Source organism: Dasypus novemcinctus, chromosome 12 (assembly GCF_030445035.2).
Source record: "Dasypus novemcinctus isolate mDasNov1 chromosome 12, mDasNov1.1.hap2, whole genome shotgun sequence".
Taxonomy (NCBI): Eukaryota; Metazoa; Chordata; class Mammalia; order Cingulata; family Dasypodidae; genus Dasypus; species Dasypus novemcinctus.
In genome coordinates this window covers 110318909-110333362 of record NC_080684.1, presented here as the reverse complement: position 1 = coordinate 110333362, position 14454 = coordinate 110318909, and positions in this window count along the sequence as shown.

The window sequence follows — 14454 nt, the reverse complement described above, 5'->3', positions numbered from 1 at the left end:
ATCAATACACCATCTTTTAAAGTCCATTCTTTTAGGAGGTGAGGATGGACAAGGACCACACCAAGGAACTGAGAGAGTCTGCAACTGCAAACAAGAGAGTCCCATCTGACATGACTCCTGGGCGTGAGCCTCCCTGGCACCAAGGGATTACTACCAAGTACCAGCTTGTGATGTAACTAGAAAATGACCTTGAATAAAAGGGCCAAATCGGGCCAGCAGAATATCTCAATCTACATATAACACCAGGAGTTAAAAATGCTTTTTGACCTGAATCAAGGGGGAAATGGAAAGGACAAATGAGTTTATATGGCTATGAGTCTCCAAAAAGAGCCGGGAGGTTATCAGAGGGGTTGCCCTTATGCACACCTCAGCAGAGTCCCAGAGACAGATAAAGTAGACACAACCCTGGGTATTAGTTCTTTTGAGGGCTACAGAGACCCACAGGTTCTATGGTCATGGCAGATGGAGTTCAGTGCCATGTCAGTTGGCCCTTCTATGGAGTTTGTGTTTCTGTGTGATGGAGCTGGAGTCAGATGTGATCTTTGTTCACAAGCCTCTCCTGTTACTTTACTGGAACTGTAGTTGGTGCTGGGGTTTAATATATACCCAGGGGACCTGAATCTCTGGACTGACTATGTGATAGCCAGGCCCTGAGCCTCAAAAGACTTCAGCTCCTACACTCTGGTTTATTGGACTTACCCCACTCAGCTAACATGGAGGTGAAGAAGGTCAACCACCACACCATGGAGCCAAGAGTGCCTACAACTGAAAGCAGGAGAATTGCATCCAACATCCATGTGGAATCTAAGCCCCTCTTGATATAGATATGGAGTGGACACAACCATTCCAAGGTCCACAGGATGGAGAAATAGAGTATGGATTAGACTGGACTTACTGATATTCTATTCATGAACTATTGTGATTAGTAATTGAAGAAAATGTGGCATTGGTGTGGAGAAAGTGGCCATGATGGCTTCTGGGGGTAGGGAATGGGAAGAAGAGATGAGATGTGGTAGCGTTTTTGGGACTTGGAATTGTCCTGGGTGATGCTGCAGGGACAGTTACCAAACATTGTATGTCCCCCCATGGCCCACTGGGTGGAACGTGGGAGAGTGTGGGCTATGATGTGGACCATTGACCATGAAGTGCAGCGGTGCTCAGAGATGTATTCACCAAATGCAATGACTGTCTCATGATGCTGGAGGAGATTGTTGTTATGGGGAGAGGAGTGGGGTGAGGGGGGTGGGGGGTATATGGGGACCTCATATTTTTTTAATTTAATATTAAAAAAATAAATAAAGACAAAAAGAAAAAAGAAAAAAAGGAAAAAAAAAAAAAAGAGAGTCCCATCCATCAGCCATATGGGATCAAGGCCCCATCTCAATTAGAAGTGGAGGGGGCATCACCTTCCCAGAATCCTCAGGATTGGGGGATAAAATATGGAGTGGAATGGACTTACTGGTATTCTACTATAGACTTGTTGTGATTCTAGCAATGGAAGAAATTATTTCATTAATATGGAGACAGTGGCCACTGGAGGTGCCGAAGGCAGAGAGAGGGAAAAAGAGGTATAATTTGGGAGTATTTTCAGGAGTTGGAATTGTCCAGAGTGACATTGTAAGGACAGATACAGGCCATTATATATCCTGCTGTAACCTGCAGAATTGAGTGGGAGAGAGTGTAAACTACAATGTTAACTATAATCCATGCTTAGTGGCAATGCTCCAAATGTGTTCATCAATTGCAATGAATGTACCACATTAATGAAAGAAGTTGTTAAAGTGGGGAAGGGTGGAAGGTGTGGGGAGTGGGGCATATGGGAATCCCTTATAATTTTTTGTGTAACATTTTGTGTAATCTAAGTATCTCTTTTTTTTAATAGATTTAAAAAAATTTTTTAAAGATACATACATCGTACAAAATGTTATATTAAAAAATGTAAGAGGGTCCCATATACCCCCACTCTCCATGCCCCCCACTCCTCCCACATCACGAAATTCTTTCATCAGTTTGCCACATTCATTGCATTTAATGAATCCATTTTGGAAGACTGTTACACAGCATGGGTTATAGTTCACATTATAGTTTACACTCTCTCCCAGTCCATTCAGTGGATTATGGCAGGATATATAATGTCCTGCATCTGTCCCTGCAATATCATTCAGGACAACTCTAAGTCCTGAAAATGCCCCCATATAACACCTCTTCTTCCCTCTCCCTGCCCTCAGCAACTCCGGTGGCACTGTCTCCACATCAATGATACAGTTTCTTCCATTGTTAGAGTCACAATAATTCTATAGTAGACTACCAGTAAGTCCACTCTAATTCATATTTTGTTCCTCCATCCTGAGGACCCTGGGATGGTGATGCCCACTCTGCCTCTAACTCAAGAGGGCACTTAGATCCAACATGGCTGATGAATGGAATTCTCTTGCTTGAAGTTGTGGACTTTCTCAGTTCCTTGGTATGGAGAGTAGGTGCTGCAACTGAGGCCTGGGGCCCAATTGGCACACAGTCAGCCCAGAGAGTCAAGACTCCTGAGGATACACCAACCCCAGTGCCAACTGCAGGTCCAGAAAAAGTGACAGTGGAGGCATGTATAGAGAGGTCCCGTCTAAGTCCAATTCCATCACACCCAGGAGCACGTATTCCAAAGTAGGGCCCACTGGCAAGGCACTGAACTCCAGAGCCATCTGTCATGACCATAGGATCTGAGTTTCTCCACAGGCCCTCAAGAGCACCACTACGTGGGGTTGTATCTATTTTGACTCTCTCTGATATCCCACTGAGATGTGCATGTGCATAAGCACAACCCTTCTGATGACCTCCCAACTCACTTTGAAGTCTCTTAGTCATATAAACTCTTTTGTCTTTACCATTTCCCCCTTTTATTCAAGGTCGTTTTCTAGTTGCCTCACCTGCTTGGTAGAAATCCCTTGGTGCCAGGGAGGCTCATCCCCAGGAGTCATTTCCCACACTGGGGGGAAGGTAATGCATTTACATGCTAAGTTTGGCTTAGAGAGTAGCCACATTTGAGCAACATGGAGGCTCTCAGGAGGTAACACTTAAGCACCCTGCAGCTCCAAGCTTAATTGAAATTTCAAGCACACAGGTTCCTAAGCACAGTCATCAGTATCAAGGGTGCATCACTGGACCATCCTTCTTTGTTGGTCTTTGTCCTTGCACTTGGGGGATTGTTGCTGCTCCACTGGAAAGTGTGACAGCGTTCCCTGGAATGGGAACTCAGCACTCCCTCAGTTGTCGTGTGAAACTCTACCCACTGTGTCAATACTCAATGAACATCCGAACATATCTATATACCCTATATGCATGCCCTGGAGAAAATAAAAAATGTATTTTTAAAAAATCCATTCTTTTAGTTTATTATGGCATTTTCTTGTCATCAATATTCTTGCAATAAACTTTCTTTTGTGTATTTCCTTGTGAGATTTTGTGTAGGTCAGTGGTCTTAAATTTTTCATTCTTCTCCCTTCAAAAGAAATTTGAAAAATTATGAAACAACTCACACAAGTTTTCAAATGACAATCCAAATTTTTGTCATAGGTTTAACAGTTGCTGTGATAGTTTGATACTGTATGTGCCCCAGAAAATCACGGCCTTAGAACTAATCCATTCCTGTGGGTGGGAACCTACTGTGGGTGGGAATTTTGATTAGGTTACTTCAGTAGAGCGTCACCCAGAATGGGTCTTAATCCTCTTACTGGAGTCCTTTATAAATGTGATGAATATGGAGAGAGGGACAGAGAGAAACCCTCTGAGGCTGAGAGAAAAAGTCCTGGAAGCGAGAAGCTGAAATCAGCAGAACAACAGAGCAGAGAAAAGCCAGAGGAAGCCAGGATATGCAGACAACAGGACCCGAAGGAGAAGGGAGAATCCAGCAAATGCCACCATTATGCCCTGCCATGTGACAGGAGTCCAGGATCACCCAGGAGCCAGTCTTCAGAGAAGGAGCTTTGCCTGATGGACATTTTTCTCAGCGTCAGAACCCTAAGCTTATAAGTTTATAAATCCCCAATGTAAAAGCAACACATTTCTGGTGTATTGCCTTGGCAGCCTAGCAGGCTAAAATAGTTGCCTAGAATGTAAGTTATGACAGATTGTATTTTGTATATTTGCTTTCAATATATTTGCTCAGAGTTTCAAATTTCACTCATTGGATTTATGAAGAATACCATAATTAGCAATGCTGTCATCATTCTCCAATCTGTTAGGCAAATCAGATTGCACTACTATCAGAGAAGACTGACTTTTTAAATAAACTTCTGTGTTTTAACCAAGATAAGTAGATTGATGAGAGAGGTAGAGAGCATGGGGAAAGAAAGGGTTTGGGACATGGGATCTTGTTATGACTTTGTGGCTTGGGTGAGTGTGACACCTTAAACTGTTCTTATCAAAGCACTGCAGTAAATTCGCCTAGCCTGAGGGCCAGACTGCAGGTTTGTCCTTGCCGAGGTGGTGACACTGTAGCAGAGCACTGCAGGTCTGTCCTTTGGGAGGTGGTGACATTGTAGAAGAGCACTGCAGCCAGAGCCATGGCAGGGCAGGCACTCAAAAAACTCATGACCCTCTTTGGCCGAGTCTTGGTTGAAAGGAGTGTTGCTGAAACTGTAACCAAGGAGGCATCATGCTTCCAGAAAAATCCCAAGGAAAAGTATTGCAGGCAACAGTAGTAGCTGCTGGATCAGGATCTAAAGGAAAGGGTGGAGATATTCAACCAGTTAGTGTGAAAGTTGGAGATAAAATTCTTCTCCCAGAATGTGGAGGCAGCAAAGTAGTTCCAGTGAAAAGGATTATTTCTTATTTAGAGATGTGACATCCTTGGGAAGTATGTGGACTGAAATAGATCGCTATTGAAATGGTATCTTGTGAAGCTGCCCGTTTCACTGATGTTCTGAAATCTTTCATCATGTAGAGTTTTTCCATGTCTCTCTTTTGTAATAAACTAATGATAATCCAGTGTCTTTAATATTTAGTTTCACTGGATTAATATAAATATTTTCAAATAAAAATGTGTCAATGAAAAAAAAAGCACCACAGTAAGACTGAGATTTGCAATGGATTAGAACTCTGTTTTGTTTTCTTCTGGTTTGTGTAAGGAGAAGAGTCTCTGGAACGAGGTTATGGGGAAGCAGCAGCAGCAGGTACTGTCACCTGTGCAAGACATGGCCATTGACCTGGACGAACACATATGGGAAGAGAGAAGGTCTCCCACTCAACAAGACACTGCAGAGCCAAGCAAATAAAACAAAAAGAAAAAATACTTAAGTACAGGGACGGGAAAGGAAGAGGAGACAATACCATTTTTAAATATGATTGCATATCTAAAGAAGCAAAAATTTTTGTATGAAATGGAGATTAGTTTAGTTTTCACATAAAGGAAGAAAATATTAATTAATGTAACCTGGCAGCCTACCACCTCAGTCTCCCACTCCCAGGTTAAGCAGAACAAAGGAAACCAGCTTAAGCCAGTCCTATAGCCAGTAAAAAAAAAATGCACAAGAAAGAGCTAAGTCAATACCAAGTCATTACTAAACTCCATTCCTTATTTGGCAAAAGGGAGCAGGTAAAAATTAAAATGGTTAGAATATGATGGGGGAAGTAATCAAAAACTTTTGCATGGGAAAGTTAGACCTTCTTGGATAGGCTGTAACCTCTGAAGTATCCAGTCTATGAAGAAACGAAGGAAGGGCTTGCGTGCTAGGCTTAGGGGTATGAATTGTGTCATTTTTCTTTGTTTGGGGCATGTTAGAGGTTTGCAATGATTACCGGGTCATAGGCTGTGGCTCCATTCTGACTGACTGGGCAAGTTGCCCCTGTGTGGAAGACAGTGTATTTCCCCCCCCAGATGAGCCCATTACTGTGGGAATGGAGCAGATAAGGACTCTCATCCCGTTCAGGCCACCAACCCTCCTGCATTCCAAGAAAACTCTACCTCCTACCTCAAGCCATACACAAGAAGAAGTCACTTTTACAGCCCTTTATTGGCCCAAGGCTGGACTCTGGACCCTAACCCCCAGCCCATGAACTGGCATTTCCCCGCCTATTGATGTACTGTATAAATCCACATCTGCACCTTCCCCAGGTGGGCTGAAGTCTCTCTCCAGACCCCCACCCTGCTGGTGCAGGGGCTGAAGTCTGTTCTTCAGACCCCCTCCGTGGGGAGAGCTTCTGAATAAATTCGTTCTCTGCCTGTGGTCATATCAGTCTCTGTGTCCGAGTAAGTACCGTTTTTCTCTAACAGGGCACCAACCATGTTTTCTGGTTGTGCATTCCTTCTTTCAAGATTGAGAAAAAAGTCTTTTGTTCTCCACAATCGGGTGGGCCTTCTTTTATTCCAGAAAAAGATTTCTTTCTTAAAGCTTGAGGACAGATAATGAGAATTGTTAGAGGTTTGCAATAATTAACAAACTGTACCTCACTTTCCCCTGATACGCACTGGGAAAAAGGTAAACCCTCTCCCCCATGAGGCACTTTCCTACAGGTTAAACAAAGGAACCCCATAGAAAAAGGAGTAAAGGGAGATAGCGATCTTTACCATCTGCACATCATAGGGAGATGGAGATCTTTACTACCTCTACCTGCATATCAGAGGGAGATGGAGACAGAAACCTTCACTACTTACAAACCTTTTAAAACCTTACAGGGGAAGCAGACTTGGCCCAGTGGATAGGGCGTCTGTCTGCCATATGGGACATATGGGAGGTCTGCGGTTCAAACCCCGGGCCTCCTGACCCATGTGGGCTGGTCCATGCGCAATGCTGACGCGCTCAAGGAGTGCCGTGCCACGCAGGGGTGTCCCCTGTGTAGGGGAGCCCCACGTGCAAGGAGTGCACCCGTAAGGAGAGCTTCCCAGCGCGAAAAAAAGTTCAGCCTGCCCAGGCCAGCAAGATGACGCAACAAAAAGAAACACAGATTCCCATGCCTCTGAAAACAACAGAAGCGGACAAAAGAAGAACATGCAGCAAATAGACACAGAGAACAGACAACTGGGGCGGGGGGGGGGAGGGGAGAGAAATAAAAAAATAAAAAAATAAAAAATAAAACCTTTCAGATCAAAAGAAACATTTGCTCCCGCAGCATTTCAAGAAGCCACAGACTTCCTCAACCCCCTCCCACTCTCTTTTCCCCGCCTAGGAAAGTTCTGTATAAATTCAAGTCCCCCCTTCCAGGAGAGGCTGAAGTCTCTCTTCAGAACTCCACCAGCATGGATTGAAGTCTATGCTTCAGGCCCCGCCATTGGGAGAGCTTCTCAATAAATTCTTTGCTTATGGTCAGTCAGTCTCCATGTCCCAGTAAGCACCGTATTTTCTCCAGCAAGAATTGATAAGTGAATTTAGCAAGATCATTGGATTAAACATACAAAAATATGTTATATTTTTATGATGTTGCCATTAAACAAGTAGAAAATAACAGTATATAATATCATGTACAATAACATCAAAACACATTGAATAACTAGTTACAAATATTATTGAAATGTAATGCTTTGCAGTGAAAAGTACAAAATATTATAAAAAAGAAATTTTAAAAAATTCTGGAAGCCTCAAATAAATGGAGGTGGATACCACTTTTATGGATTGGAAGGCCTAAAGTTGTGAAAATGCATATTCTTTCCCAAATTAGTTTATGGATTCAAATCCAGCCCTGTCAAAATCCTGACAATACTTATGTATGGAAATTGAACAAGTTCATCTGTTTCTTGCTCATCGTGGCCTTTATTTGTTTCTTCTTTCTCTTCTCTTTTATTAAATTTACCTTGTTTTCTCCATTTCTCAACCTGCTCTAGTAGCTTGGGTAGTAAACCTTCCTTCTCTCCTCTTTTTGTGAATTCCTTAATTAATAGTGTAATTTCCTCAAAGCCTAAAGTTTGCTGACGCTATTATACTCCTTTCAAATGCGGGAGGGTCCTAGAGCCCTTCGCCTGTGGCCTCCTCCTAGTTCCCTGTGGCCTGTGCGCCCAGCGCCCGGCTTTGTAAATGCTCGGACTGAAATCATCGGCCTCATCCTGTGGGTGGCTTCACAGGGCACATATTAAGTTACCAATTTGCCCTCCACCATGGACCTTTGACCTCCACTCCTTTGGGTGGGACCCTCACACAGGTCAGCAGAGGCCCCTTTCCAAAGGCTGGGACTGGGGGGACGGGGGGATGGCTGCCCAGAGAAGCCCACCCCACCGAGACTGCCACAGGCGAGGGCCGGAGATCCAGGGGCTGCAGGTCTGCAACTGCCCCGCCCACCCTGGCCGTGCCTGAGACGGCTGCGACCTGGCTGGTGAAAGGTTCTTTGTTGAAAACCCTAATTGGATGCTCAAGGAAAACAAAGGGGCCACTTGCAGCTCTTCGTTTGTCTTTCCTGGGGAGACCAGGGGAAGTTTATCACCAATGTTGCCATCAAATGCACCTGCCCTGAAAAACCTCAAACCCTCCCCCACTGCTTGCTCCAGGCCATCTTGAGTCAAACCAGAACCTGTTCCCCTAAATCCAGGGACTCATGAGTAATCCAGGCTAGCCTGTGCGAAGACAAAATGCCCCATCCAAAGGCTGAGGGGGGTGGGTGCTCAGGCCTTCAGTCGGTTCTCCCACCCAGCCCAGCCCCTTCCCCTGTGAAAACAGTGCCCCAAGGCACCGTCCAAGGTCAAGGAATGCCAGGGCAGCAACCCAGACCTCCAGGGCGATTAAGAGCTACAAGGGGGCAATTTCCACCTGCGTACCAGCCACGGGGACCTGTGCCTGCTAAATCTCTCATTTAATGCTCTAGTTTACGTTGCCAGTTAAGGGACACTAGAACATTCCCCTACTCCTCCTGCTATGTTCAATTAAAACACTGGACATTACATATAAAGCAAACATAAAATTCTGTAAAGTAGAGAAAGGAAGGCAGAATGACTAGGAGATTGGGACCTGGGGCATGACACAGTGGTGAGTTGTTTGGGTTTTCTTTCTCCCTCACGTACCCTATGATTGGAGTTTACAAAGCTGGCCTCCTGGGAATGCCAACTGGCACCAAGTAAAACAAAGCCCCAACAGCACCCTGCTAACCCCAGCCAGAGAGACAGGAAAGGGGCAGCCAAGCAGGACTGCTCTACCTCAGGCCAACACCATCGGAAAAGCTGGGGGCCCGTCCCCACCCAAATCAGCCAAGGCAAAGTGGGGATCCTAGACTCCACCTTGTGAGGCTGAAATGAGGTGCCCCAATAAATCTGCTGGGACGGCTTTAGTGCAGGCCATGTAGGAACCAGGACTTTCTTCCCTGCCAGGCATTTAGGAGACTTTCCTTTCCTCACAATGTCAGTGGGGGCCACAGGGGAGCCAGGACTTACACCCCATTCAGCAGTAACAGGGTGCATCACTTTCCTCGCTGGGATGCTGTTGCAGAGGAGAGTTGGAACCTTCAGCAGTGTCCATAGTCAGCAAGAAAACAGGGGAGATAAAATAGAAAACTTAAGCCCTAACAGCAACAACTGCATTAAATATAAATGGTCTTAATACACCAATTAAAAGACAGAGATTGGCAGAGTGGATGAAAAATCATGACCTGAATATATTCTAACTACAGGAAAGTCACTGCAAATGTAAGGATAAAGACAGATTGAAGGTAAAAGATAAAATAAATATGTCAAGGGAAAATTAATCAAAACAGGTCTTGTCTTAATATCAGATAAAGTAGATGTCAAAGCAAAGAAAATTAGAAGAGATAGAGAGAGAATTATATTGCCTTAAGGCACCAAACCACCAAGAAGACATAACAATCCTAAATTTGTATGCACCAAACAAAGCTGTAAAGTATGTGAAGGTACTAATATGGCCTGTTCATAAATTCAAACTTATTCTATATCCAAGTATGCCTAGTTCCCGGAAAGCCAATTGAGAGATATAAGCTCTATAGGCTTTGGAACTCAGGGAGGATGCAAACAATATGTGTTAATTCAAGCTTACCTGGAATGTGGGGGATATGTGTTAATGTAAGACCTATCTGGTACTCAGATAAAACACTTGAGACTCTAAGAAACTAACAAAAAAAGGTCCTTTTGCATATAAGGACCATTTGACTCCTCATTCCTACATCCTCTGTATAAAAGGGACCCAAAAATCCTATTTGGGGCTCGGTTTTTCATTAGGATGGGAGTCTGCTGAACCCAGCTGCTGTTAATAAATCTTCCTTCTCAGCTTCTTGCATCCTGGCCTTCAATGCTGTGTCCACCTGACTTCTCTCTGCTACAACAGGACAATGATAGAAATAAAAAGTAAAATAGTCAAATGCACAAGTATAGGTAGAGAATTTCAACACTTTCTCTCAAAAATTTATGGAGCAATTAGTCAGAAAATCAGTGAGGCTATAGAGGAACTCAAGAACATCCTCAGCCACCAGCATCTAGCTGGTATTTATAGAACACTCTGCTCAATAACAGCAAGATATATATTCAAGTGCTCACAGAAAATATACGAAGATAGACCAAACCACAGGCCATAAAATAAATCTCAACGTATTTAAAAGAATTCATATCATAACAGAATATTGTTAGAGGTTCCTCCCTGACACGATTTATAACGATTAACTGATCACAAGGTTTGCAGTGCTCCTATGTTCCTGGGACATAGAATAGCCCCCATCCAGAGCCTACACGCTCAGATACAGCTCATTTCCTCACAAGAATAGACAAAGGAGCCACATGGCACCCCTCCCACACCCCCAGAATTCGCTGCCCTAGCCCACCGCCCCCAGCCATCCCTTTAGGCCCTGGGTCTTACCCAAGCCCCAACCCCCTCCCACTGACAGAGCACGTTCCTGCCTCTAGGTGTTCTGTATAAATTCATGACCACCTTTGCCAGGGGTGGGTTCAAGTCGCTCTTCAGACTCCTACCATGCTGGTTGGGGGTGCTGAGGCGTAATCATCAGACCCCCCTGTTGGGAGAGCTTCCCAATAAACTTTCTGCCTGCAATGATGTCAGTCTCTGTGTCCCAGTGAGTGCCATTTTTCTCTGACCACCATAAAACTAGAAAACAATGTCAGAAAGATAGCAGAAAAATTTCTACAAATTGGACATGAAACAACACAATTCTAAGTGTCAAAGAGGAAGTAGCAAGGAAATTTTTTTTTAAAAAGTCTAAAATTTTTAGAAATTATTGAAAATAAAAATACAGCATATCAAAATTTGTGGGCCACAGCTAAAATAGTGTTGCAAAGAAATTCATGGCACTAAATGCATACATTAAAAATAGGAAATATCTAAAATCAACACTCAAATTTCCCACCTCAAGGATCTAGGGGAAAAAAAAGAGTAAAATATAGCAAGTATAAGGAAAAAAATGATATTGATAAAAAGAAGAAATAAAAGAAATTGAAACCAGAAAAATTATAGTGAAATCAATGATACAAAGAGTTGTTTTTGGAAAAACAGCAATAAAATTATAAAACCCCTAGCAAGAAAGGTAATAAAAAAGATAAAGAAGAAACTGATAATTATTATCAGGAATGAAACAGGGACTAAAACTACAAATAAACTACAGACTCTGTATACATTCAAAGGATAGTAAGGAAGTACTACAAACAACTCCCTATACATAAATTTATTTATTTATTTATTTTTTAAATTATTTATTTATTTTTAAAAATTACATTAAAAAAATATGAGGTCCCATTCAACCCCACTGCCCCCACCCCCCACTCCCCCCACAGCAGCACTCTCTCCCATCATCGTGATACATCCATTGCACCTGGTAAGTTCATCTCTGAGCATCACTGCACCCCATAGTCAATGGTCCACATCATAGCCCACACTCTCCCACGTTCCATCCAGTGGGCCCTGGGGGGATCTACAATGTCCCGTAATTGTCCGTGAAGCCCCATCCAGGACAACTCCACGTCCCGAAAATGCCTCCACATCTCATCTCTTCCTCCCGTTCCCCACACCCAGCAGCCCCCATGGCTACCCTTCCCACACCCATTCCACCCACACGCCAGAGACTCACAGCTCTTGAGGCCTCAGTACCTCAGATGTCCATCCCTGAATCCACCACGCCCTGAGGCCCATCTGAGGCCCTTGAATGTCCTAGCCCTCAACGTTTGCATTTTTTCTTCTTTGTTTTATTTTGTTTTGTTTTTATTTTTATTCTATTTCTATTTTTTATTCTAGTTTTTTAATGTTCTGATTCCTGGCATTGCATTATCCCCTAGTCTTTTCTCCCAGCGTATCCCCCGAAGTCTCTTTTTATTTTATTTTATTATTATTTTTTTTAATCCTCTCTTTCTTGTCCCCGATCTTCTTCTTATTCTATTTTATCTTAACAATACAATAGGTCCTGCAGGAAACACCTCACATTCGCTGGGTTTCCTCATCCTCCACTGTCTCATTTCTCTGTGAATAGATTTAGGCTATCTACACTATCCCCTTTCCCCTACAACTTGATGTCCTCCACCATCTGCTATCTCTCCTATATTCCACCTCTCTTTCTTTGACTCTATACATAAATTTAACAACTTAGATATAATGGGCCATTTTCCAAAAAACACAAACTGCCACATCTAATCCAGTAAGAAATAAAATATTTGAATAACCTTATAACTAATTAAGGATATTCACAATTTGAAAACCCCCCAAAAGATATCTCCAGGTGCAGAAAGTTTTACCAGAGAATTCTGCCAAATATTTAAGAAGAATTAATGCAAATTTTACACAATATCTCCCAGACAAAAGTAAAAGAAAGGACACATCCTATGCATTTTATTAAGTTAGAATTCCTCTGATACTAAAACCAGACAGATGGTACAAAAATGAAAACTATACACCACTATCTCTCAAGAACCTACGTGCAAAGATCCTTAATGAAACAGTAGCATATTGAGTTCTTCTCTCTCTCTCTCTATATATAAAATACATGCTCCACGGGCAATAGGGTTTATTTCAAGGATGCACGGCTGGTTCAATCTTTAAAATCAATTAATGTAATTTGTAGCAACAGGCTGAAGAAGCAAAATCACATGATCATATCAACACATGCAGAAGTATCATATGAAAAAAATTGAACATCCATTCATGAAAAAAATCTCAGAAAAACAGGAATAGAGAAGAATTTTCTCTGCTTGAGAAAGAGACTCTACATAAACCAACAGCTAACATTATGCGTACTTAAAGGCTGATTCTTTTCCCTCTAACATTGGGAACAACTCAAGGATGTCCATTCCCACCACCCTTATTTCACATAACTTAGTGCAGGAAGTTCCAGCTAGTACAATAAGGTAATAGAGATAAATAAGTGACATACAAATGGATACATAGGACTAATGTAATTCTTCTCAAACTCCCAACAAGACTTTTCGTAGACATAAACAAAAGTCATATGGAAAGGCAAAGAAAGAGAATAGCTAAAACAATTTTGGAAGAGAATATAAATTGGAAGGAATCAGGCTACCCAGTTTCAAGGCTGAGCATAAATGTGCCATCGTCAGGACTGTGTGAGGTTGGCAGAGGGACAGACACGTAGATGAATGGAACCAATAGAGAATCCATAACAGATCTTCACAAGTACGCCCATCTGAATTTTGACAAAGACACAAAAGCAAGTCAATGGAGGAAAGATAAACTTTTTAAACAAATGGTGCTGGGGCAGCTGGCTATCCATAGGCAAAATCGAACTTTGATGTAACTTCATACAAAATTAACTCAAGTTGTGTCATGTATTAAATGTAAAACCAAAAACAATAAAACTTTTAGGAAAAGAATAGCAGGAATGTAGGGCTTGGAAGAGGTTCAGACTGACATCAAAAGTGTGATCCATTAAAGGAAAAATTCATAAATGGGACTTCATAAATATTAAAAATGTTTACCCTGTGAATGACCCTGTTAAGAGGATGAAAAGAACACTTGCAGACTGGGAGGAAATATTTGCAAATCACAATTCCAACAAAGGATTTTTTCCATTAGCAATGTTTGAAATTTCTTTTGTACAGAAATGAAATCTGTATTTAAAGGCACAGAAGGAAGGAAATGTGGTTAACCCAGCATGAATTCACAGGTAAAAGATGCTGGATAGATAAATCCTTGGATTGCTTCTCTTTAGCCTGTAGGAAAATAAAGAAAGTGATACTAAACTAGATCCTAATGTCTGGAATATAAGAGAATGCTCAAAAATAAAAATTGTAAAAAATTCCCAATTAGAAAATGGCAAGTTATTTCCCTTAAGAGGCATAGAGATTCCAGATAAGCACATGAAAAGAAATCCAATATAATTAGCCATTAGGAAATGCAAGTAAAAATCATAATGAGATACTTGCACATAAAATGACTAAAATAAAAAAAAAATAGTGACAACTATAAATGTTGGCAAAGATGCTGAGAAACTGGGTCACTCTTACATCACTGGTGGAAATGTAAAATGGTACAGCCACTATGCAAAGCAGTTCTTTAAAAAAATAAACATGCAAATACCATGGAG